Source organism: Xenopus tropicalis, chromosome 1 (assembly GCF_000004195.4).
Source record: "Xenopus tropicalis strain Nigerian chromosome 1, UCB_Xtro_10.0, whole genome shotgun sequence".
NCBI lineage: Eukaryota > Metazoa > Chordata > Amphibia > Anura > Pipidae > Xenopus > Xenopus tropicalis.
The window spans coordinates 210,423,991-210,449,345 of record NC_030677.2 but is presented as its reverse complement, the minus strand read 5'-3'; the positions used below and the strand labels follow the sequence as shown (position 1 = coordinate 210,449,345).

General features: G+C 47.5%; 1 protein-coding gene and 1 long non-coding RNA gene across 15 annotated transcripts in view; one reads left to right on the top strand and one right to left on the bottom strand.

The window, feature by feature from the left end:
• Positions 1-25,355, bottom strand: part of celf4 (CUGBP, Elav-like family member 4) — a 748,037-nt gene that overhangs the window by 367,784 nt on the left and 354,898 nt on the right.
• LOC116408222 lies at positions 4,856-5,411 on the top strand. Its single transcript, XR_004220805.1, has 4 exons — positions 4,856-4,963; positions 5,015-5,098; positions 5,150-5,289; positions 5,340-5,411. It is a non-coding gene; the product is annotated as an uncharacterized LOC116408222 (long non-coding RNA).

Sequence of the window (25,355 nt, the reverse complement as noted above, 5' to 3'; positions counted from 1 at the left end):
TATAGTGAATAAAGTACCCCCTATTGTAACATATAGGAATATTATAAGCCCCCGAGGAGTTCCTTATAATATATAGTGAATAAAGTGCCCCCTATTGTAACATATAGGGATATTATAAGTCCCCGAGGAGTTCCTTATAATATATAGTGAATAAAGTGCCCCCTATTGTAACATATAGGGATATTATAAGTCCCCGAGGGGTTCCTTATAATATATAGTGAATAAAGTGCCCCCTATTGTAACATATAGGGATATTATAAGTCCCCGAGGGGTTCCTTATAATATATAGTGAATAAAGTGCCCCCTATTGTAACATATAGGGATATTATAAGTCCCCGAGGAGTTCCTTATAATATATAGTGAATAAAGTGCCCCCTATTGTAACAATAGGGGGTACTTTATTTCCTATAATATACAAGTTTTAGTGAGTCATGTGACAGAAATGACATCACTAAGCTCTGATTATAACTGATGACATCACTAAGCACCGTTTATAAGGATACATTTACAGTTTGGCCCTATACAGGGTTGCCACCTGTTCGTATTTCGGAAGGGCTGTCTGGGTCGATATCTCCTGCACGGTTGCCCAAATTAGGAAAATTGGGCATTAATACGGCGTTTGGGCAATAGGCAATCGCTGAGTTATAGCCCCGCCCAGTGATGCCACAGCCCTGCCCCTGTGATCCCATGACGTCACCATCTGCCCACTGCCCGGCGACAGAGGTGGCAACACTAGTCCTACAGGGAAATAGCCAAACTGTATATTATAGGTTGATATGTGTGCGGCACACAGCATTGTATGGGTCGTTCACCCTGCAATTAGAGTGCAAGCTCCATTGGCACCCGGATAGGAAGTTGACCAAAGACGAGCCTTACGCATTTTGTGCTGAGAGTAGCTTAGCCATAGGCCAGTTGGCACCCCAAGACTTCACTAGTGAGATTCCTACCTCTGGCTAAGCATTCTGGGAGATGTAGTTCTGGGTACAGGCTCCATTACATCCCTATGGGTTAAGCAGTTGATCTCTTGGCCGTTTCTCTCGAATGTCGGGAAATAAAAGGCACTTAGAAGGATTACGCCGAGGTATGAGGATCGGGTCGATGCCGTTCCCCCAGGACCCGGCGTGACTAGTTTTTCTGAAATTTCGGAGGCCTGGCACACGTTCCTGAGCCCGCGCCTGGGGGAGATGTAATGGATTCATTCTAGCCTTTCACACTCGCAGCTAGAAAGCTGATCGGATCGATACAAATACTCCAGAACCTCTGCCTGACCTTAGCTTGATCTATTGTAAGGCTTTCTGGGCTCCAGCGCCGGCCCAAGGGGCTTGCTTGACCCGACACAGGGAGGGGGCAGAGTTCTGATGCGCCGGACTGCAACTAGCAGCTGCCAAAAGGCAAAATACTCTGAAATAGCAACTTTTATTCCTCTTACTTACAGTCCAGCCAGAGATCTACATGAGAAAAAGTATTCATTTGTACTAAGCACAATTCAGCAGGAACAGCCCCCTAAGTTTGCTCATAGCCTGTACAGAGAGATACCATAAAACTATGGCACATAGGGATTCCCCTGTACTAAGCACAATTCAGCAGGAACAGCCCCCTAAGTTTGCTCATAGCCTGTACAGAGAGATACCATAAAACTATGGCACATAGGGATTCCCCTGTACTAAGCACAATTCAGCAGGAACAGCCCCCTAAGTTTGCTCATAGCCTGTACAGAGAGATACCATAAAACTATGGCACATAGGGATTCCCCTGTACTAAGCACAATTCAGCAGGAACACCCCCCTAAGTTTGCTCATAGCCTGTACAGAGAGATACCATAAAACTATGGCACATAGGGATTCCCCTGTACTAAGCACAATTCAGCAGGAACAGCCCCCTAAGTTTGCTCATAGCCTGTACAGAGAGATACCATAAAACTATGGCACATAGGGATTCCCCTGTACTAAGCACAATTCAGCAGGAACAGCCCCCTAAGTTTGCTCATAGCCTGTACAGAGAGATACCATAAAACTATGGCACATAGGGATTCCCCTGTACTAAGCACAATTCAGCAGGAACACCCCCCTAAGTTTGCTCATAGCCTGTACAGAGAGATACCATAAAACTATGGCACATAGGGATTCCCCTGTACTAAGCACAATTCAGCAGGAACAGCCCCCTAAGTTTGCTCATAGCCTGTACAGAGAGATACCATAAAACTATGGCACATAGGGATTCCCCTGTACTAAGCACAATTCAGCAGGAACAGCCCCCTAAGTTTGCTCATAGCCTGTACAGAGAGATACCATAAAACTATGGCACATAGGGATTCCCCTGTACTAAGCACAATTCAGCAGGAACAGCTCCCTAAGTTTGCTCATAGCCTGTACAGAGAGATACCATAAACTATGGCACATAGGGATTCCCCTGTACTAAGCACAATTCAGCAGGAACAGCCCCCTAAGTTTGCTCATAGCCTGTACAGAGAGATACCATAAACTATGGCACATAGGGATTCCCCTGTACTAAGCACAATTCAGCAGGAACAGCTCCCTAAGTTTGCTCATAGCCTGTAGAGAGAGAATTAAGGGGGCTGTCCCTGCTGAATTGTACTCAGCAATCTCATTGGTGCATGTCTAGGCTGCAATTCCAGGGAGCATTTGAGGACAGGCAACTAACATTCTTTTAGGCCCTGCACTATTCAGTTGGATTTCGGAGCTGCTCCTTGGTTGCTAGGATACTTAACCCCCTAGTAACCAGAGAGCTGCAGGAAAAAAAAACAAACCTTCCATACTGCGAAAGACACAAAGAATAAAAAATGAAGACCAATTGCAAATTACCTTAGAATTCTGCTGACTATGCAGTACTAAAAGTTATTTATTAAGTGGCCAATCCCACCCCCCCCACCCCAAACGCTAATGATGAATATGGGGGCAGCTGGCTGGATATGCAGAAACCCGACCGACTGAACGCCTCTCCTTGGCTCAGCAAACCTTGCAATGTGCAGAGGGACCTTTTAAAAGAGGCCGAGGATTTATACCCAATAAGCACGCACCGTGCAGCGGCAGCCGTAACATTAATCACAAAAATTAAGCCGTAGATAGCGCGGCAACGAATTGCTTTTGTGCGGGGCTCTCTATCATCCATTTGGGCCCCGTGCTATCTCCGCCAACAGCTGACCAATTACTTGCACCTTAATTTGCCGCTGGTAAACAATTGCGGCTTCAGACTCTGTATCGGAGGAACAGTTCAATTACGGCTTCACCTCCGCACCCCGCAACCCGCTGATTCATTGCAACCTTCCCGTATTGTAAATAGAGCGGCAGGGGAGGCGCATACAATGAATTAGGCACAGAGGGGGTGGGGGGGGGCCAAATGCACAAACAGTGGATACACCCTTTCCTTGCCGCTGCTGATTTAGCAGCAAGATAATTGGGGCACTAGGTGATGGGGGGGGGGGGGGGGTGTTGTTATTCTCAGCTCCTTAGTAACCCATTCTATACAGGCTGTAGGTAGCACGCCTAGAGGTTACTAGACTATAACCTCTGGTTAAAAGGTTAAAAACACCTTTAGTATGTTATAGAAAGGCCAATTCTAAGCACCTTTTCAATTGGTCTTCATTATTTGTTTTTCATAGTTTCTTAATGATTTGCCTTCTTCGTCTGCCTCTTTGCAGCTTTCAAATGGGGGTCACTGACCCCGGCAGCCAAAAACTATTTCTCTGTGAGGCTCCAGTTTTATTGTTACTTTATATTCCTTATCTTTCTATTCAGCCCCTCCCCTATTCATATACCAGTCTCTCATCCAAACCATACCTTGGTTACTAAGGTAATTTGAATCATAGCAACCAAAGGGCCACTAGACTGTACTAATCCAGGACACTACTTAAGCAATGCCTCACCCACAGTAAGTGCATTAGCCCAACCCACTGCCGTAAGGCGCTGATACCCTGGCACTTCCCGGCTCCTAAATAGAAAGATTTGGCCGCTGCCCAAACTCCCTCCCAAAAGGCAGTGCAGACAGGAGAAGCAAAGTCACTTGCCATAAGGTATCCCAGCATTCCCTGGGCTCTGCTTTAGTACTGCCCCCAGCTCTGCACATTTATCAGCTTTTGTATGGTTATTTCAGCTTGCATGGCTGCTTAGAAATCAGTGGAGGCTGCAGCGTGCCTCTTGCCTTACAGGCTGTGGGTGAAGCCTCCTACTAAGGCACATGTCTCTGTGTAAGATCCACTACTCCCCCTGTGGGATACACGGACAGGTAACGCATAGACGGCTCGTTGCCTGGATACAAGATTCCCAATGTTCATTCAGAGAAAAATCATTGGACTCTGTATCTATTGGATCTGGTGCTGTGAGTAGTAAGGCAGGGTAAGGGTGCTGTGAGTAGTAAGGCAGGGTAAGGGTGCCGTGAATAGTAAGGCAGGGTAAGGGTGCTGTGAGTAGTAAGGCAGGGTAAGGGTGCTGTGAATAGTAAGGCAGGGTAAGGGTGCTGTGAGTAGTAAGGCAGGGTAAGGGTGCTGTGAGTAGTAAGGCAGGGTAAGGGTGCTGTGAGTAGTAAGGCAAGGTAAGGGTGCTGTGAGTAGTAAGGCAAGGTAAGGGTGCTGTGAGTAGTAAGGCAGGGTAAGGGTGCTGTGAGTAGTAAGGCAGGGTAAGGGTGCCGTGAATAGTAAGGCAGGGTAAGGGTGCCGTGAATAGTAAGGCAGGGTAAGGGTGCCGTGAATAGTAAGGCAGGGTAAGGGTGCCGTGAATAGTAAGGCAGGGTAAGGGTGCCGTGAGTAGTAAGGCAGGGTAAGGGTGCCGTGAATAGTAAGGCAGGGTAAAGGTGCTGTGAATAGTAAGGCAGGGTAAGGGTGCTGTGAGTAGTAAGGCAGGGTAAGGGTGCTGTGAGTAGTAAGGCAGGGTAAGGGTGCTGTGAGTAGTAAGGCAGGGTAAGGGTGCTGTGAGTAGTAAGGCAGGGTAAGGGTGCTGTGAGTAGTAAGGTAAGGGTGCTGAGAGTAGTAAGGCAGGGTAAGGGTGCTGTGAGTAGTAAGGCAGGGTAAGGGTGCTGTGAGTAGTAAGGCAGGGTAAGGGTGCTGTGAGTAGTAAGGCAGGGTAAGGGTGCTGTGAGTAGTAAGGTAAGGGTGCTGAGAGTAGTAAGGCAGGGTAAGGGTGCTGTGAGTAGTAAGGCAGGGTAAGGGTGCTGTGAGTAGTAAGGCAGGGTAAGGGTGCTGTGAGTAGTAAGGCAGGGTAAGGGTGCTGTGAGTAGTAAGGCAGGGTAAGGGTGCTGTGAGTAGTAAGGCAGGGTAAGGGTGCTGTGAGTAGTAAGGTAGGGTGCTGAGAGTAGTAAGGCAGGGTAAGGGTGCTGTGAGTAGTAAGGCAGGGTAAGGGTGCTGTGAGTAGTAAGGCAGGGTAAGGGTGCTGTGAGTAGTAAGGCAGGGTAAGGGTGCTGTGAGTAGTAAGGCAGGGTAAGGGTGCTGTGAGTAGTAAGGTAAGGGTAAGGGTGCTGTGAGTAGTAAGGCAGGGTAAGGGTGCTGTGAGTAGTAAGGCAGGGTAAGGGTGCTGTGAGTAGTAAGGTAAGGGTAAGGGTGCTGTGAGTAGTAAGGTAAGGGTAAGGGTGCTGTGAGTAGTAAGGCAGGGTAAGGGTGCTGTGAGTAGTAAGGCAGGGTAAGGGTGCTGTGAGTAGTAAGGCAGGGTAAGGGTGCTGTGAGTAGTAAGGCAGGGTAAGGGTGCTGTGAGTAGTAAGGCAGGGTAAGGGTGCTGTGAGTAGTAAGGTAAGGGTAAGGGTGCTGGGAGTAGTAAGGCAGGGTAAGGGTGCTGTGCGTAGTAAGGCAGGGTAAGGGTGCTGTGAGTAGTAAGGCAGGGTAAGGGTGCTGTGAGTAGTAAGGCAGGGTAAGGGTGCTGTGAGTAGTAAGGCAGGGTAAGGGTGCTGTGCTCCATCTGCCAGTCGCCATCAGTTGCAATGTAACTAAGGATTATGGGAATTGTAGTACAACATTACCTACAGGCTGTACCCCCAATATCAGTGTATGAGTCGCAGCTCTCACAATGGGGGGTCACACTATAACGGCCCGGCACAGGGGGGGTTATAGTTCGGCTCCTCATTCCTGGAAAGCAGCAGTTAACCCCTTCCCACCCAACTCCCTCTCCCTGCCTTATGATTAACCCATTCGCCGTGCTGCTTTGGCAGCGAGAGAGTTAAAGGCGCAGTAGGGGGCGGGGGGAGAGAGCCGGGGGGCGGGGCGGTGATTGAGCGCCCTGACTGGAGAGAATGAGGCTGCACTTTCCTACGAGCGTCTCCAGCCAGATATAGCCGGGCCCCCGGGAGGGAGCGACTGTAACTCCCTGCAGTTTGTGCCCTACTTTCCGCATCATTAATGGGAGTGTCATGTGACTCGCCTCCTAATTAAACAGCGCAGCCCCTCCCCCCGCCCCGCCCCCCTGTGTCTCCTACTGACAAACCTGCGCTGGTAACTCAGCTGCGGCTGCTCTGCCATTGGCTCTAATCATCTCTCCTGTATGGCCCGGCCTGCTGCAGCCTGTAAGGGAGGGGATGTGGGAATCACAACCAATTGCACTTATTTATTCTTATACATTGTGTGACTGCTAATATCCTTATCATTTACAGTAGGGGGTACAGTATCCCTTATAATACATGAGTGATACTCGAGTTCCCTGTATAACTCAGCCTGCAGCCTTGTGCCTTTATATGGGGGGCACAGAACCCCTCAGTGACTGCTAATATCCTTATCATTTACAGTAGGGGGTACATTATCCCTTATAATACATGAGTGATACTCAGAGTTCCCTGTATAACTCAGCCTGCAGCCTTGTGCCTTTATATGGGGGGCACAGAACCCCTCAGTGACTGCTAATATCCTTATCATTTACAGTAGGGGTACATTATCCCTTATAATACATGAGTGATACTCAGAGTTCCCTGTATAACTCAGCCTGCAGCCTTGTGCCTTTATATGGGGGGCACAGAACCCCTCAGTGACTGCTAATATCCTTATCATTTACAGTAGGGGGTACATTATCCCTTATAATACATGAGTGATACTCAGAGTTCCCTGTATAACTCAGCCTGCAGCCTTGTGCCTTTATATGGGGGGCACAGAACCCCTCAGTGACTGCTAATATCCTTATCATTTACAGTAGGGGGTACATTATCCCTTATAATACATGAGTGATACTCAGAGTTCCCTGTATAACTCAGCCTGCAGCCTTGTGCCTTTATATGGGGGGCACAGAACCCCTTAGTGACTGCTAATATCCTTATCATTTACAGTAGGGGGTACAGTATCCCTTATAATACATGAGTGATACTCAGAGTTCCCTGTATAACTCAGCCTGCAGCCTTGTGCCTTTATATGGGCACAGAACCCCTCAGTGACTGCTAATATCCTTATCATTTACAGTAGGGGGTACATTATCCCTTATAATACATGAGTGATACTCAGAGTTCCCTGTATAACTCAGCCTGCAGCCTTGTACCTTTATATGGGCACAGAACCCCTCAGTGACTGCTAATATCCTTATCATTTACAGTAGGGGGTACATTATCCCTTATAATACATGAGTGATACTCAGAGTTCCCTGTATAACTCAGCCTGCAGCCTTGTGCCTTTATATGGGCACAGAACCCCTCAGTGACTGCTAATATCCTTATCATTTACAGTAGGGGGTACAATATCCCTTATAATACATGAGTGATACTCAGAGTTCCCTGTATAACTCAGCCTGCAGCCTTGTGCCTTTATATGGGGGGCACAGAACCCCTCAGTGACTGCTAATATCCTTATCATTTACAGTAGGGGGTACTTGTGCCTTTATATAAGGTGTTTTAGAAGACAAAGCAGGCGGTCAGCTGTGAAAACTGTCGCTAGATGAGAATGCTGGGAATTGTAGTTCAGTATACATAATAGGAAAGCTTTCTTTATAACGCTAGGGTTTGCATGGCGGCCGGTCACCTTGTAGGAAGGGGTTACCCTGAATGCTTTGTCCGCTGCTGCGAAATTCTGGCCAGTCACCATGAACAGGAATAGAAGAGAAATCCCCGCTGCTCGGCATCTTTTCTCCCAGTGCAGGTGCGCAGGCCATTTACAAAGAGCAAATCAGCGAAATTCTGAGAAAGTGTTCAGTTAACATTTATCAACCCCTTCCCTGAGTCATCAGCGCCGGGTCTGTCCCCTGAGGCTGTCGGGCTAAATCAGGGGGAGATTTACTGAGACTCCTGGGAAACTGTCCCCCCCATCCAGCCTGGAAATCCCACAGCCCCAGTCCCTTCCCAGAGGCTATTATCCCCCCACTGCTACTATAGGCACCATCTCTCCCTACTATACCTGCTATCCCACAGCCCCAGTCCCTTCCCAGAGGCTATTATCCCCCCACTGCTACTATAGGCACCATCTCTCCCTACTATACCTGCTATCCCACAGCCCCAGTCCCTTCCCAGAGGCTATTATCCCCCCACTGCTACTATAGGCACCATCTCTCCCTACTATACCTGCTATCCCACAGCCCCAGTCCCTTCCCAGAGGCTATTATCCCCCCACTGCTACTATAGGCACCATCTCACCCTACTATACCTGCTATCCCACAGCCCCAGTCCCTTCCCAGAGGCTATTACCCCCCCACTGTTACTATAGGCACCATCTCTCCCTACTATACCTGCTATCCCACAGCCCCAGTCCCTTCCCAGAGGCTATTATCCCACTGCTACTATAGGCACCATCTCTCCCTACTATACCTGCTATCCCACAGCCCCAGTCCCTTCCCAGAGGCTATTATCCCCCCCACTGCTACTATAGGCACCATCTCTCCCTACTATACCTGCTATCCCACAGCCCCAGTCCCTTCCCAGAGGCTATTATCCCCCCCACTGCTACTATAGGCACCATCTCTCCCTACTATACCTGCTATCCCACAGCCCCAGTCCCTTCCCAGAGGCTATTATCCTCCCACTGCTACTATAGGCACCATCTCTCCCTACTATACCTGCTATCCCACAGCCCCAGTCCCTTCCCAGAGGCTATTATCCCCCCACTGCTACTGATAGGGTTAATCAGCCTACACCATCCTCTTCCTCGATACAGACAGTAGCCGCACACTCGGTCCCCCAGCAACAAGCATCCAAGCGCCCCTGTTTAAGTGATAGTGTTATTAATAAAAGGCCGGCAACAATCAGTCTGCGGCTCAGAACTTTTTTTTTCTTGTGAGCGCCCAATGGATTTCCTGGAATCCCAGACCAGTTAATATATCTGGAGAGGAGCAGCTGCAGGCAACCTATTTCTATGATAATGTCTCAGCCCAACTTTTATTGGAACCTTCCCCCATGGATTCTATAGAAACATATGATACAAATGACCTGCCTGGCCCCAAAGGCCCAGCGCTACTTGCTCCGGTGAGTACAGGAGAGACCGATGGCCGTAATAGACAGATACACAGACAACAGATAGATAATAGAGGCGGATAAAGGAATATTTTTCTTTAGTATTTTTCTCCTATGGGTTTTCACTGTAAAGGCCACACTAACCTTATTGTCCATTAGGAAATTAAGTTGCTACATTGATTCAGACCTGGGTCAGAGCCCGAGTTCAAGCATCAGGGTCAGAACATATAGCCCCTAAGTGGGCTCCTTAATACTATAACAGAGAGACAGATGATGAGCCAGAGAGGGCGAGTGGCTGATTCTGCAATTTTGATCCAACCCATTAGGGAACCCAGAAATATAATATCTGATTTGATTTACACAGGCTTCAGAGTGATATCCCCCCCCCCCCCCTCACCCCCAGCAGCCAATCAGCAGAACAATGGGAAGGGAGCAAGATAGCAGCTCCCAGTAGGTATCAGAATAGCACTCAATAGTAAGAAATCCAAGTCCGGCTTGGGACTCCTCCAGTTACATGGGAGTAGGAGAAACAATAGGTTAGCTGAAAGCAGTTCTAATGAAGATTATAAATAAACATTAATAAATCGCAAATTATGGGAGTTATTTTCAAAAAACTTGCATTTTTCTGGGAATAATAACGGAAAAATCGAGTTCTGGTGCAAACAAATGATAATGATCATACAGGTTCTTTCCTGACTGAGCCGCGGGGGGAATAAAGTTTCTGTGAAAAGTTTCAAGGTGGGAGGCATTGAGTGTGTGGGTGGGACACGGGGGAGACGGGGGAGGGGTAAGTTATTGAGTAAAGGTCAGACATGTAACATGGCCGCCCCTCGACTGGCAGTTGCATAGGAAGCACTAGGCCTATAGCAGCAACATCTTGACATCAATTTGTATTTTTAACACCTTGCTCTACTTTTTTTACTGTAAAATATCATTTTTATTTTTAATTTCCCTCCGGTAAGAAAAACCTTAATGAAGCCGAGTTGGGGGATAACCTATTGAATTTCAATAAATGAGAGGGAAGCAGGGGAGCCCGGCCGGGGGTTGCAGCGCTCTCCTAAAATAACTCCCAGTAAAGGTCTGGGCTTGGGTTAAGCAGTGTATAAAATACAATCAATTTCCCCAAGTAAAATATTTCACTTTGACTAAAACCTCATAAAGCTCCGCGTGTCTCCTGTTCACATCGCAACTAATTCTGTGGTGGGTTTAAATTATTATTTTTATTTTTGTTTTCCGGATAAAGGATCTTTCCGTAATTTGAATCTCCATAACTTAAGTCTGCTAAAAATCATTTAAACATTAATTAAACCCAATAGGGCTGTTCTGCCCCAATAAGGGGTAATTATATCTTAGTTGGGATCAAGTACAGGTACTGTTTTATTATTACAGAGAAAAGGGAATCATTTAACCATGAAATAAACCCAATAGGGCTGTTCTGCCCCCAATAAGGGGTAATTATATCTTAGTTGGGATCAAGTACAGGTACTGTTTTATTATTACAGAGAAAAGGGAATCATTTAACCATGAAATAAACCCAATAGGGCTGTTCTGCCCCCAATAAGGGGTAATTATATCTTAGTTGGGATCAAGTACAGGTACTGTTTTATTATTACAGAGAAAAGGGAATCATTTAACCATGAAATAAACCCAATAGGGCTGTTCTGCCCCAATAAGGGGTAATTATATCTTAGTTGGGATCAAGTACAGGTACTGTTTCCCTGAGTTTTAGCTGACTTAAGTTATTGAGATCCAAATTACGGAAAGACCCCTTATCCGGAAAACCCCAGGTCCTGAGCATTCTGGATTACAGGTCCCATACCTGTATAATTATAATGAAAAATAGAGCAAGAACATATCTTGTGTTATAAAAATGCTCCACTAACGTCTGTCTTATTTGTTATCATTAATTTATATAGCTGCACTCGATAGGCCGGTTCTTGGTGTGCTTCAGCAGGGCAGGTAATAATGAGATCCGTGTATCTAGAACTATAACTCTCACCGTAGCCTCTCTTCAATTTGTATTATCCTTTATATTACATAGCTTTTTTTTTTTACAATATATGCACAATCGTTCAGCTTAGTCCCATACCCCAGAGGAGCTTACAATCAATTTCTCCTATCACAGTAACACACATTAGGGTCAGTTTAATCACTAGCCAATTAACCTGCCTGTGCACATAGGGAACCCCCCCCCGCATTGGAAGATGGCGCTACGCAGCCAGAGCGCAGTCCCCTGTGCCGCCCCGGGATGCATTTACTCTAATGATCACACGGATCCCCATACAATCACACATCCATTTATATAAATGGCAGCGTTAACCCCGATGAGCCATTGGGGATCAATTGAATAATTAACCATGTCTGCTCAGCACCGCGGAGCTTTGGGGAGCACAGACAATCTCTGATATTTAATCCTTTCTTCCGACGTCTACAAATTTTTATTTTTTATTTTTTTTCCCCCAGAATCTTTGGCGAGAAAAGTTTCGGCTGCAGAAATAATCAGAGCCCGAGGCGTCGGCGCTGACAGTGTCCCTCACATCGGCGGAGCGTCTCATCCGACAAGGCGCTCTAGACCTCATTAAGCGGAATCTACGACTCCGAATTCCCATTGACTTGGCTTAGCTAAAGAGATTTTGTCAGGCGACTCCTTTTTTTTTGCCTTTAAATCCAAATGCGCTTCTTTGATCTCGAGCTCGGCGTTTTTTTTTTTTTTTATCTCCGCCGGAGCGAGGGGGGGGGGGGGAACGTTGGCGGAGATGATTCACATGCGCCCGTGGAGAGGGTTTCAAGGTGTCCGCTGGTAGAGAAACTTATGACAATGGAAAGGCGCCCGTCCGATCTCATTCCGCTGGCGCTCCCTCATTCGCCCGCTGCTGCGCGGCCCTGGCTCTCAGCATTTGCAAAGCTCTTCATATCAATATATTTAATATACACACTTCTCGGTGTATATCCCACAGTGGGCCTTTTTTTATTTCGTTAAAATTCCTCCCTCTTTCTGGTCAGGGCTTTATATTATTTAGTGGGTTTGCTGGTTCAGCGGAAAGAAAGGTGCAATGGAGGCAGATTTATGGCAGGATAAATACAGTGCCAATTCCATGTATAATACCCCAGAACCCACAGCAGATAAATACAGTGCCAATTCCATGTATAATACCCCAGAACCCACAGCAGGATAAATACAGTGCCAATTCCATGTATAATACCCCAGAACCCACAGCAGATAAATACAGTGCCAATTCCATGTATAATACCCCAGAACCCACAGCGGGATAAATACAGTGCCAATTCCATGTATAATATCCCAGAACCCACAGCAGGATAAATACAGTGCCAATTCCATGTATAATACCCCAGAACCCACAGCGGGATAAATACAGTGCCAATTCCATGTATAATACCCCAGAACCCACAGCAGGATAAATACAGTGCCAATTCCATGTATAATACCCCAGAACCACAGCGGGATAAATACAGTGCCCAATTCCATGTATAATACCCCAGAACCCACAGCAGGATAAATACAGTGCCAATTCCATGTATAATACCTCAGAACCCACAGCAGGATAAAATCAGTGTATCAAATACAGTGCCATTCCTGTATAATACCCCAGAACCCACAGCAGGATAATACAGTGCCAATTCATGTATAATACCCCAGAACCCACAGCGGGCATAATACAGTGCCAATTCCATGTATATACCTCCAGAACCCACAGCAGGATAAAATACAGTGCCAATTCCCATGTATAATACCCCAAACCCACAGCAGGATAAATACAGTGCCAATTCCCATGTATAATACCCCAGAACCCACAGCAGGATAAATACAGTGCCCAATTCCATGTATAATACCTCAAGAACCCACAGCAGATAAATACAGTGCCATTCCAATGTAAATACCCCAGAACCCACAGCAGAATAAATACAGTGCAATTTCCATGTATAATACCCAGAACCCACAGCAGATAAATACAGTGCCAATTCATGTATAATACCCCAGAACCCACAGCAGGAATAAATACAGTGCCAATTCCATGTATAATACCCCAGAACCCACAGCAGATAAATACAGTGCCAATTCCATGTATAATACCCCAGAACCCCACAGCAGATAAATACAGTGCCAATTCCATGTATAATACCCCAGAACCCACAGCAGATAAATAACAGTGCCAATTCCATGTATAATACCCCCAGAACCCACAGCAGGATAAATACAGTGCCAATTCCATGTATAATACCCCAGAACCCACAGCAGGATAAATACAGTGCCAATTCCATGTATAATACCCCCAGCCTGTTTGTTGTGGGCAGTTTATTGGCTTACCATGGCTAAGCTGGAGGAATTTGCACTGATCCACCTGACACAGAGAGACTTTAAGGAAAAATGCCATGAAATTGGCTGGAAAGAGTCAGTGAATGAAAGATTTGTGAATAAAATAACCTGGCTCCCCGCCAATCTGCTCTCCCCGAGACTGATATGACAGGTAATTAAATAAGACGGGGAATATATCTTTAATGCAACCGTTATATACGAGGTTCTCTATTTAGGTATCTTGATTTTTAGTTTCTGCCGCGTGGATAGCAAGTCAGACTGCAGCTTGGCAGCAAGTTTTTGTTGGGGGGGGATTAGACAGAATCATGGGAGTTGGAGGAGAGTGGGGTTTTAGGAATGCCAGGGGGGTCTCAGCATGGGGTTAATTAACAACTAGCAATTAGCGGCCAGACCAGTAGTCTGTATATACAGTTGCCCCTATACTTCCCTGCAGGCTGAGATTTAGGCTCAGCACTAATTCCTAACGGCCGGAATGGTCTCCGGAGGTGGCGGATCCGGATACATCATTCAGAGAGCCTGGAACCCACTGCCATAATCCTCGGGGGGGGATTGCCTGTCAATCAACTTTTCATATTCCCAGAAGGCCCAGGAACCCTCATATCTGCCAACATCGCAGTGTGTAGGATTCCAAGAGAATTCAGCCCTGGGAGATGAAAGGAGCAGGATAGAGAAAACATTCTGTTATTATTTGCCCCTTTTGCGCCCCGTGCCGTGGGGGTCTCTCTGATGTATAACATTAACCCTGGATCTCCCACGGCCTAATAGGATTGGTTCTTTACAAACAGTCAATCAGCTGTGTGAAAGCACTGACATAAAATGTTACTGTTGGCATCTTCCCAACTGATTCCATCATATCCAGGGATGTCACCCTCCAAGCATCGAAATCTTGGACGTTTTACCAATGCCCAATGTATGCCCAGCCATTCCTTGCTAATCCCCAAGCTCTAGTTTCTTTTAAATCTGCTTTCTTCTGCTTTCATCTTGCTCTAATCTTGCCCTACTGTCTTCAACTTGTCCTACTGTCTCCATCTTGCCCTACTGTCTCCATCTTGCCCTACTGTCTCCATCTTGCCCTACTGTCTCCATCTTGTCCTACTGTCCCCATCTTGCCCTACTGTCTCCATCTTGTCCTAATGTCTCCATCTTGTCCTACTGTCTCCATCTTGTCCTACTGTCTCCATCTTGCCCTACTGTCTCCATCTTGCCCTACTGTCTCCATCTTGTCCTACTGTCTCCATCTTGTCCTACTGTCTCCATCTTGTCCTACTGTCTCCATCTTGCCCTACTGTCTCCATCTTGTCCTACTGTCTCCATCTTGTCCTACTGTCTCCATCTTGCCCTACTATCTCCATCTTGTCCTACTGTCTCCATCTTGTCCTACTGTCTCCATCTTGTCCTACTGTCTCCATCTTGTCCTACTGTCTCCATCTTGCCCTACTGTCTCCATCTTGTCCTACTGTCTCCATCTTGTCCTACTGTCTCCATCTTGCCCTACTATCTCCATCTTGTCCTACTGTCTCCATCTTGTCCTACTGTCTCCATCTTGTCCTACTGTCTCCATCTTGCTCTACTGTCTCCAACTTGTCCTACTGTCTCCATCTTGCCCTACTGTCTCCATCTTGCCCTACTGTCTCCAACTTGTCCTACTGTCTCCATCTTGCCCTACTGTCTCCATCTTGCCCTACTGTCTCCAACTTGTCCTACTGTCTCCATCTTGCCCTACTGTCTCCAACTTGTCCTACTGTCTCCATCCTGCTCTACTGTCTCCATCTTGCCCTACAGTAATTATCTCATCCTACCATCTCCATATTGTCTTACTGTTTGCACCTTTTTGCCCAACGCTTTTAGTTATTGAACAATTTTGTGATAGATAAATTGTCCAATATTTATAGAATGCCCATTGCACACCCTGCCAAGTTTTCACTCCTTTCTGCCCCCTCCATAACCCGTTCCATTCCTGGAATCACTAAGGACCCCACAACATCTAAGCATTTCATGAGCTTGAAAGCTGAAACCTTTATTACCCAGATGTTACTAAACACCAACAGGAGATTCTTTTACTCTTCTGTATTAGTGAACCCCCCCCCCACTCCTTCTTTGCGCAGGAAGGGTTAATGGCAGGATCCTCGGAGCATATGGGCCAACAAGAGGAAATAGGCAGGAGAAAGTAGAACACCAGCCAGAAATGTAAAATCTTGTTGACATTTTTAATATGTGCCCTTCTTGATCTGCTAAATACTGTCACAAAAACATTTATTAATATGCAAATTTGCCCCGGCAATCTGGAGCCAGTCACATTGTGCTAATTTGCACATTAATATCATTCTTCTGCGTGTCTCAGCAATGTGCTTAGAGCCTGAAATGTACGTGGCATTGTGTCAGTAAGTGTAGCTTATAGGAGGAGTGTGACACTTACTGATTGGCTAATTACACACTTACCCAGGATGCACCACGTATTTTATCCCCACTGCTACTATAGGCACCATCTCTCCCTACTATACCTGCTATCCCACAGCCCCAGTCCCTTCCCAGAGGCTATTATCCCCCCACTGCTACTATAGGCACCATCTCTCCCTACTATACCTGCTATCCCACAGCCCCAGTCCCTTCCCAAGCTATATCCCCCACTGGCTACTTAGCACCATCTCTCCCTCTTCTGCTATCCCACAGCCCAGTCCTTCCCAGAGGCTATTTCCCCACTGCTACTATAGGCACCATCTCTCCCTACTATACCTGCTATCCCACAGCCCCAGTCCCTTCCCAGAGGCTATTATCCCCCCCACTGCTACTATAGGCACCATCTCTCCCTACTATACCTGCTATCCCACAGCCCCCAGTCCCTTCCCAGAGGCTATTATCCCCCACTGCCTACTATAGGCACATCTCTCCCTACTATACCTGCTATCCCACAGCCCCAGTCCCTTCCCAGAGGCTATTATCCCCCCACTGCTACTATAGGCACCATCTCTCCCTACTATTACCTGCTATCCCACAGCCCCAGTCCCCTTCCCAGAGGCTATTATCCCCCCACTGCTACTATAGGCACCATCTCTCCCTACTATACCTGCTATCCCACAGCCCCAGTCCCTTCCCAGAGGCTATTATCCCCCCCACTGCTACTATAGGCACCATCTTCTCCCTACTATAACCTGCTATCCCACAGCCCCCAGTCCCTTCCCAGAGGCTATTATCCCCCCCACTGTTACTATAGGCACCATCTCTCCCTACTATACCTGCTATCCCACAGCCCCAGTCCCTTCCCAGAGGCTATTATCCCCCCACTGCTACTATAGGCACCATCTCTCCCTACTATACCTGCTATCCCACAGCCCCAGTCCCTTCCAGAGGCTATTATCCCCCCACTGCTACTATAGCACCATCTCTCCCTACTATACCTGCTATCCCACAGCCCCAGTCCCTTCCCAGAGGCTATTATCCCCCACTGTTACTATAGGCACCATCTCTCCCTACTATACCTGCTATCCCACAGCCCCAGTCCCTTCCCAGAGGCTATTATCCCACTGTTACTATAGGCACCATCTCTCCCTACTATACCTGCTATTCCACAGCCCCAGTCCCTTCCCAGAGGCTATTATCCCACTGTTACTATAGGCACCATCTCTCCCTACTATACCTGCTATTCCACAGCCCCAGTCCCTTCCCAGAGGCTATTATCCCACTGTTACTATAGGCACCATCTCTCCCTACTATACCTGCTATCCCACAGCCTCAGTCCCTTCCCAGAGGCTATTATCCCCACTGTTACTTATAGGCACCATCTCTCCCTACTATACCTGCTATCCCACAGCCCCAGTCCCTTCCCAGAGGCTATTATCCCCACTGCTTACTATAGGCACCATCTCTCCCCTACTATACCTGCTATCCCACCAGCCCCAGTCCCTTCCCAGAGGGCTATTATCCCCCCACTGCTACTATAGGCACCATCTCTCCCTACTATACCTGCTATCCCACAGCCCAGTCCCTTCCCAGAGGCTATTATCCCCCACTGCTACTATAGGCCACCCATCTCTCCCTAGCTATACCTGCTATCCACAGCCCAGTCCCTTCCAGAGGCTATTATCCCCCCACTGCTACTATAGGCACCATCTCTCCCTACTATACCTGCTATCCACAGCCCCAGTCCTTCCCAGAGGCTATTATCCCCCCACTGCTACTATAGGCACCATCTCTCCCTAACTATACCTGCTATCCCACAGGCCCCAGTCCCTTCCCAGAGGCTATTATCCCCCATCCTGCTACTATAGGCACCATCTCTCCCTACTATACCTGCTATCCCACAGCCCAGTCCCTTCCCAGAGGCTATTATCCCCCCACTGCTACTATAGGCACCATCTCTCCCTACTATACTGCTATCCCACAGCCCCCAGTCCCTTCCCAGAGGCTATTATCCCCCCACTGCTACTATAGGCACCATCTCTCCCTACTATACCTGCTATCTCCACAGCCCCAGTCCCTTCCCAGAGGGCTATTATCCCCCACTGCTACTATAGGCACCATCTCTCCCTACTATACCTGCTATCCCACAGCCCCAGTCCCTTCCCAGAGGCTATTATCCCCCTCACTGTGTACTATAGGCACCATCTCTCCTACTATACCTGCTATCCACAGCCCCAGTCCCTTCCCAGAGGCTATTATCCCCCACGTTACTATAGGCACCATCTCTCCCTACTATACCTGCTATCCCAGCCCCAGTCCCTTCCCAGAGGCTATTATCCCCCCACTGTTACTATAGGCACCATCTCTCCCTACTATACCTGCTATCCCACAGCCCCAGTCCCTTCCCAGAGGCTATTATCCCCCCACTGCTACTATAGGCACCATCTCTCCCTACTATACCTGCTATCCCACAGCCCCAGTCCCTTCCCAGAGGCTATTATCCCCACTGCTACTATAGGCACCATCTCTCCCTACTATACCCTGCTATCCACAGCCCCCAGTCCCTTCCCATGAGGCTATTATCCCCCCACTGCTACTATAGGCACCATCTCTCCCTACTATACCTGCTATCCCACAGCCCCAGTCCCTTCCCAGAGGGCTATATCCCCCCCACTGCTACTATAGGCACCATCTCTCCTACTATACCTGCTATCCCACAGCCCCAGTCCCTTCCCAGAGGCTATTATCCCCCACTGCTACACCATCTCTCCCTACTATACCTGCTATCCCACAGCCCCAGTCCCTTCCCAGAGGCTATTATCCCCCACTGCTACTATAGGCACCATCTCTCCCTACTATACCTGCTATCCCACAGCCCCAGTCCCTTCCCAGAGGCTATTATCCCCCCACTGCTACTATGGCACCATCTCTCCCTACTATACCTGCTATCCCACAGCCCCAGTCCTTCCCAGAGGCTATTATCCCCCCACTGCTACTATAGGCACCATCTCTCCCTACTATACCTGCTATCCCACAGCCCCAGTCCCTTCCCCAGAGGCTATTATCCCCCCCACTGCTACTATAGGCACCATCTCTCCCTACTATACCTGCTATCCCACAGCCCAGTCCCTTCCCAGAGGCTATTATCCCCCCACTGCTACTATAGGCACCATCTCTCCCTACTATAGCCTGCTATCCCACAGCCCCAGTCCCCTTCCCAGAGGCTATTATCCCCCCACTGCTACTATAGGCACCATCTCTCCCTACTATACCTGCTATCCCACAGCCCCAGTTCCCTTCCCAGAGGCTATTATCCCCCCACTGCTACTATAGGCACCATCTCTCCCTACTATACCTGCTATCCCACAGCCCCAGTCCCTTCCCAGAGGCCTATTATCCCCCCACTGCTACTATAGGCACCATCTCTCCCTACTATACCTGCTATCCCACAGCCCAGTCCCTTCCCAGAGGCTATTATCCCCCCACTGCTACTATAGGCACCATCTCTCCCTACTATACCTGCTATCCCACAGGCCCCAGTCCCTTCCCAGAGGCTATTATCCCCCACTGCTACTATAGGCACCATCTCTCCCTACTATACCTGCTAATCCCACAGCCCAGTCCCTTCCCAGAGGCTATTATCCCCCCCACTGCTACTATAGGCACCATCTCTTCCCTACTATACCTGCTATCCCACAGCCCCAGTCCCTTCCCAGAGGCTATTATCCCCCACTGCTACTATAGGGCACCATCTCTCCCTACTATACCTGCTATCCCACAGCCCCAGTCCCTTCCAGAGGCTATTATCCCCCCACTGCTACTATAGGCACCATCTCTCCCTACTATACCTGCTATCCCACAGCCCCAGTCCCTTCCCAGAGGCTATTATCCCCCCACTGCTACTATAGGCACCATCTCTCCCTACTATACCTGCTATCCCACAGCCCCAGTCCCTTCCCAGAGGCTATTATCCCCCCACTGCTACTATAGGCACCATCTCTCCCTACTATACCTGCTATCCCACAGCCCCAGTCCCTTCCCAGAGGCTATTATCCCCCCACTGCTACTATAGGCACCATCTCTCCCTACTATACCTGCTATCCCACAGCCCCAGTCCCTTCCCAGAGGCTATTATCCCCCCCACTGCTACTATAGGCACCATCTCTCCCTACTATACCTGCTATCCCACAGCCCCAGTCCCTTCCCAGAGGCTATTATCCCCCCACTGCTACTATAGGCACCATCTCTCCCTACTATACCCTGCTATCCCACAGCCCCAGTCCCTTCCCAGAGGCTATTATCCCCCACTGCTACTATAGGCACCATCTCTCCCTACTATACCTGCTATCCCACAGCCCAGTCCCTTCCCAGAGGCTATTATCCCCCACTGCTACTATAGGCACCATCTCTCCCTACTATACCTGCTATCCCACAGCCCCAGTCCTTCCCAGAGGCTATTATCCCACTGCTACCTATAGGCACCATCTCTCCCCTACTATACCTGCTATCCCACAGCCCCAGTCCCTTCCCAGAGGCTATTATCCCCCCACTGTTACTATAGGCACCATCTCTCCCTACTATACCTGCTATCCCACAGCCCCAGTCCCTTCCCAGAGGCTATTATCCCCCCACTGCTACTATAGGCACCATCTCTCCCTACTATACCTGCTATCCCACAGCCCCAGTCCCTTCCCAGAGGCTATTATCCCCCACTGCTACTATAGGCACCATCTCTCCCTACTATACCTGCTATCCCACAGCCCCAGTCCCTTCCCAGAGGCTATTATCCCCCCCACTGCTACTATAGGCACCATCTCTCCCTACTATACCTGCTATCCCACAGCCCCAGTCCCTTCCCAGAGGCTATTATCCCCCCACTGTTACTATAGGCACCATCTCTCCCTACTATACCTGCTATCCCACAGCCCCAGTCCCTTCCCAGAGGCTATTATCCCCCCCACTGCTACTATAGGCACCATCTCTCCCTACTATACCTGCTATCCCACAGCCCCAGTTCCTTCCCAGAGGCTATTATCCCCCCCACTGCTACTATAGGCACCATCTCTCCCTACTATACCTGCTATCCCACAGCCCCAGTCCCTTTCCAGAGGCTATTATCCCCCCACTGCTACTATAGGCACCATCTCTCCCTACTATACCTGCTATCCCACAGCCCCAGTCCCTTCCCAGAGGCTATTATCCCCCCACTGCTACTATAGGCACCATCTCTCCCTACTATGCCTGCTATCCCACAGCCCCAGTCCCAGACTTTGGGTTGAGTATATATTCCAGTCCAACCCAATACAGATCACTATGAGAGTTTGCTCGGCGCACACAGAGACCATTAACCGTCACTTCCGATTTCAGAAAGAACATAAAACCCTGTGGATATTTTAATGTAATTGGCAATAGCAATTAAAATCTCCAAGGCAACTGATCAATAAAATGCTTGTTCTGATCAGCGTTACCACTGGATATAAATACTCTGCCCCATGCTCATAGGTAGCGCCGAGGGAATGCTGCATTGTGGGTAACACCATTGCACCAATAGGTATAATTACCTGGGCCCAGGCACAGGCCTATATTCGGGATGCTTTACCTTTAAGTTAGTATGCTATAGAATGGCCTATTCCAAGCAACTTTTCAATTGGTCTTCATTATTTATTTCTAATAATTTTTTATCTATTTGCCTTTTTCGTTTAACTCTTTCCAGCTCACTGACCCCAACAGCCAATGAACTACAGTATTGCTCTGTGAGTCTCCAGTTTTATTGTTACTTTTTGTACCTTAATCTCCTATTCATATACCAGCCTCTCATTCACACTGCTCCCTGGTCGCTAAGGTCATTCGGACCCTAGCAACCAGATAGCTGCTGAAACTCCACACTGCAGAGCTGCTGAACAAGTCGTGAAATAACTATATAACATGGGGTTTGCCCAGTGGTTTAACTACTATACAGCAGACCCCACAACCGGGGGGCCCTTGGAAGTTCTTTATTGTGTTGGGGGGGTTTAACCCTTTATTCTCCTTGCTGCTGGATACCCTGCCCCCTTACAGGGCTGCCTTAGCAAATAGCATATTACTTTCTATATCTGGGCTAATTGCGTTACCCTCCCAAATCAAGTTACAATCTCATCGCTCACACGTGCAGCGGCTCCATATTCGGGGGAAATCCAATTACCATCCAGATTCACTAATCAAATGAAATGTACAGCTGCCTTTGGGCAGAGCCTCGTTCCCCCTGTGCGCCGGGCCGGTGGGGGGGGTTCATAGACGTCTCTGCATTGCAGTTTCTGGTGCATAAGGTATAAGGCTGGCCAATGGGCCGGCTGCTTGGCCAATGGGCATTAGAAATGATTGGGACGTAGTAGCTGAGGTTGAAAAAATGCCATCAGGTTTAACCCCTTGCAAACCAGACCCACCCTTTTATTTGTGTTCCAGTGGCTACGACCCTGTTGGCCCGCAGAAGGGGCCGCTGCCATAATGCATTATATACAGCCATGCTTAGCAATAAAACAAAGTCAATCAAGCCTGCCTCCCCACCTAATTGGGTGTTCACCTAGGGCTTAATGGGTTCTATTTCGGAATTTACATTCTGCAACCGTCATCTTCTCTCTCTCTCGCTCAGACTAATGAGCTTTGCACTACAACAAACATTCCGGGGCTGTTGTTCTCATTCATTAACATAATGGGTAATACAATAAGTCGTTATGATAATAAACACTAATAAAGGGAACAGGTGCTCGGCCCCCGGCAACATAAGGACCCAGGGTTTAGGGCAATACGGAAAGATTGTGTCCTTTGTAGGTGAGAGACTAGGAGTTTATTCCACCCCCCCCCCCCCCCCAGGAGTAGGTATAACAAGCAATGTCCCATAGATACAGTCCACCTTGACTTACTATACACCCTAACTCACCATTATACACACTATCCCCAGATACCATCTTGCCTTATTATGCACATTATAGCGACAGTCCCCTCCCATGACACAATACAATAAACTAAATAAACTAAATACACTAAATGTAACAGTTAGTTGCCATGAATAAGAGGCTCCGTACTACTCAGCTATCAGGGCCTCAATTATTAGCCCATTGGTCCCCCGAAGTAAAATGGGGCCCCTAAAATAATAACCCACTCCCTACAAGCCCCACTCAGCTTGCAGATCTCACGAGCGAAGCCCTCGGTGGGTGGGGCACCCCTGACTGGTGTACCCCCCTGATGGTGGCCTAGGTAGGACCATAATGGAAGTAAGGTAATTATAATCTTAGTTGGGATCAAAGTACAGGTACTGTTATTATTACAGGAGAAAAGGAATCGATTTACGCATTAAATAAACCCAATAGGGCTGTTCTGCCCCAATAGGGTAATTATATCTTAGTTGGGATCAAGTACAGTACTGTTTTATTATTACAGAGAAAAAGGAATCATTTAACCATGAATAAACCAATAGGACGTTCTGCCCCAATAAGGGGTAATTATATCTTAGTTGGGATCAAGTACAGGTACTGTTTTATTATTACAGAGAAAAGGGAATCATTTAACCATGAAATAAACCCAATAGGGCTGTTCTGCCCCAATAAGGGGTAATTATATCTTAGTTGGGATCAAGTACAGGTACTGTTTTATTATTACAGAGAAAAGGGAATCATTTAAACCATGAAATAAACCCAATAGGGCTGTTCTGCCCCAATAAGGGTAATTATATTAGTTGGGATCAAGTACAGGTACTGTTTTATTATTACAGAGAAAAGGGAATCATTTAACCATTAAATAAACCCAATAGGGGCTGTTCTGCCCCAATAAGGGGTTAATTATATCTTAGTTGGGATCAAGTACAGGTACTGTTTTATTATTACAGAGAAAAGGGAATCATTTAACCATGAAATAAACCCAATAGGGCTGTTCTGCCCCAATAAGGGGTAATTATATCTTAGTTGGGATCAAGTACAGGTACTGGTTCTATTCACACACTGTTGTATCATTTCCTGTCAGGTGATCAGGGAGTGAGAAACAGGACGTTACAAGATGGCGGCTTAGGCAAAAGAAGCCAAAAGGCAAAACTGACTGATATGTAAATGGAATTTTGATACTTTTATTTGATTGGTCACTCTTTAGGATGTAAATGATTTGTTGGGTTTCTTTTCAGAATCTGTAGTTTCCCTTTAACTTTGTCATTGATAGAAAAGTCGAGGTGAAGCTCTGTAAAACATCATTTAGAAAAATACAAGTCTGCCCAAAGCTTGGTACTGGAGGGGAGGGAAAGGGTTACTGTCCCCCGCGGGAGCCCCATACGGCTGCACTTCTAACATTTAGAGCGGCGGAGTTGACCTAGCACCTGTCTCATTCAAGGAGAGAGCGATGGCGACTTTATTTCGATTAATGAGGGAGCAGAATGGAGAGCGACACGCTCATTTTTAACCTGGAATTTTGCGGCATCCCAAATGCAGCCGATCAATACTATCGGCACTTAGTGCCGCGCTCTCCGCTGGGCGCCGGGTATCGGCCTTTCATTTTTCATCCTTACAGTATTCCCTCCCCTTGGCCTGGCTGCAAACATTCACCCCATTTGTCATTTATTTTTTAAGGCTATAAATATTAATGATGGATAGTTGGGGGCGGAGGGGGGGCCTTGGATATGGGATTTGATTGTGTTTTACTCTGTTTATAGATATGATGGGGCCACACTGGCTATAGATTACAATTAGAGAGAATGTATTACAGGTATGGGATCCATTATCCAGAAACCCATTATCCAGAAAGCTCCTTTTCTCTGTAATAATAAAACAGTACCTGTACTTGATCCCAACTAAGATATAATTACCCCTTATTGGGGCAGAACAGTCCTATTGGGTTTATTTCATGGTTAAATGATTCCCTTTTCTCTGTAATAATAAAACAGTACCTGTACTTGATCCCAACTAAGATATAATTACCCCTTATTGGGGCAGAACAGCCCTATTGGGTTTATTTAATGGTTAAATGATTCCCTTTTCTCTGTAATAATAAAACAGTACCTGTACTTGATCCCAACTAAGATATAATTACCCCTTATTGGGGGCAGAACAGCCCTATTGGGTTTATTTCATGGTTAAATGATTCCCTTTTCTCTGTAATAATAAAACAGTACCTGTACTTGATCCCAACTAAGATATAATTACCCCTTATTGGGGGCAGAACAGCCCTATTGGGTTTATTTAATGGTTAAATGATTCCCTTTTCTCTGTAATAATAAAACAGTACCTGTACTTGATCCCAACTAAGCTAG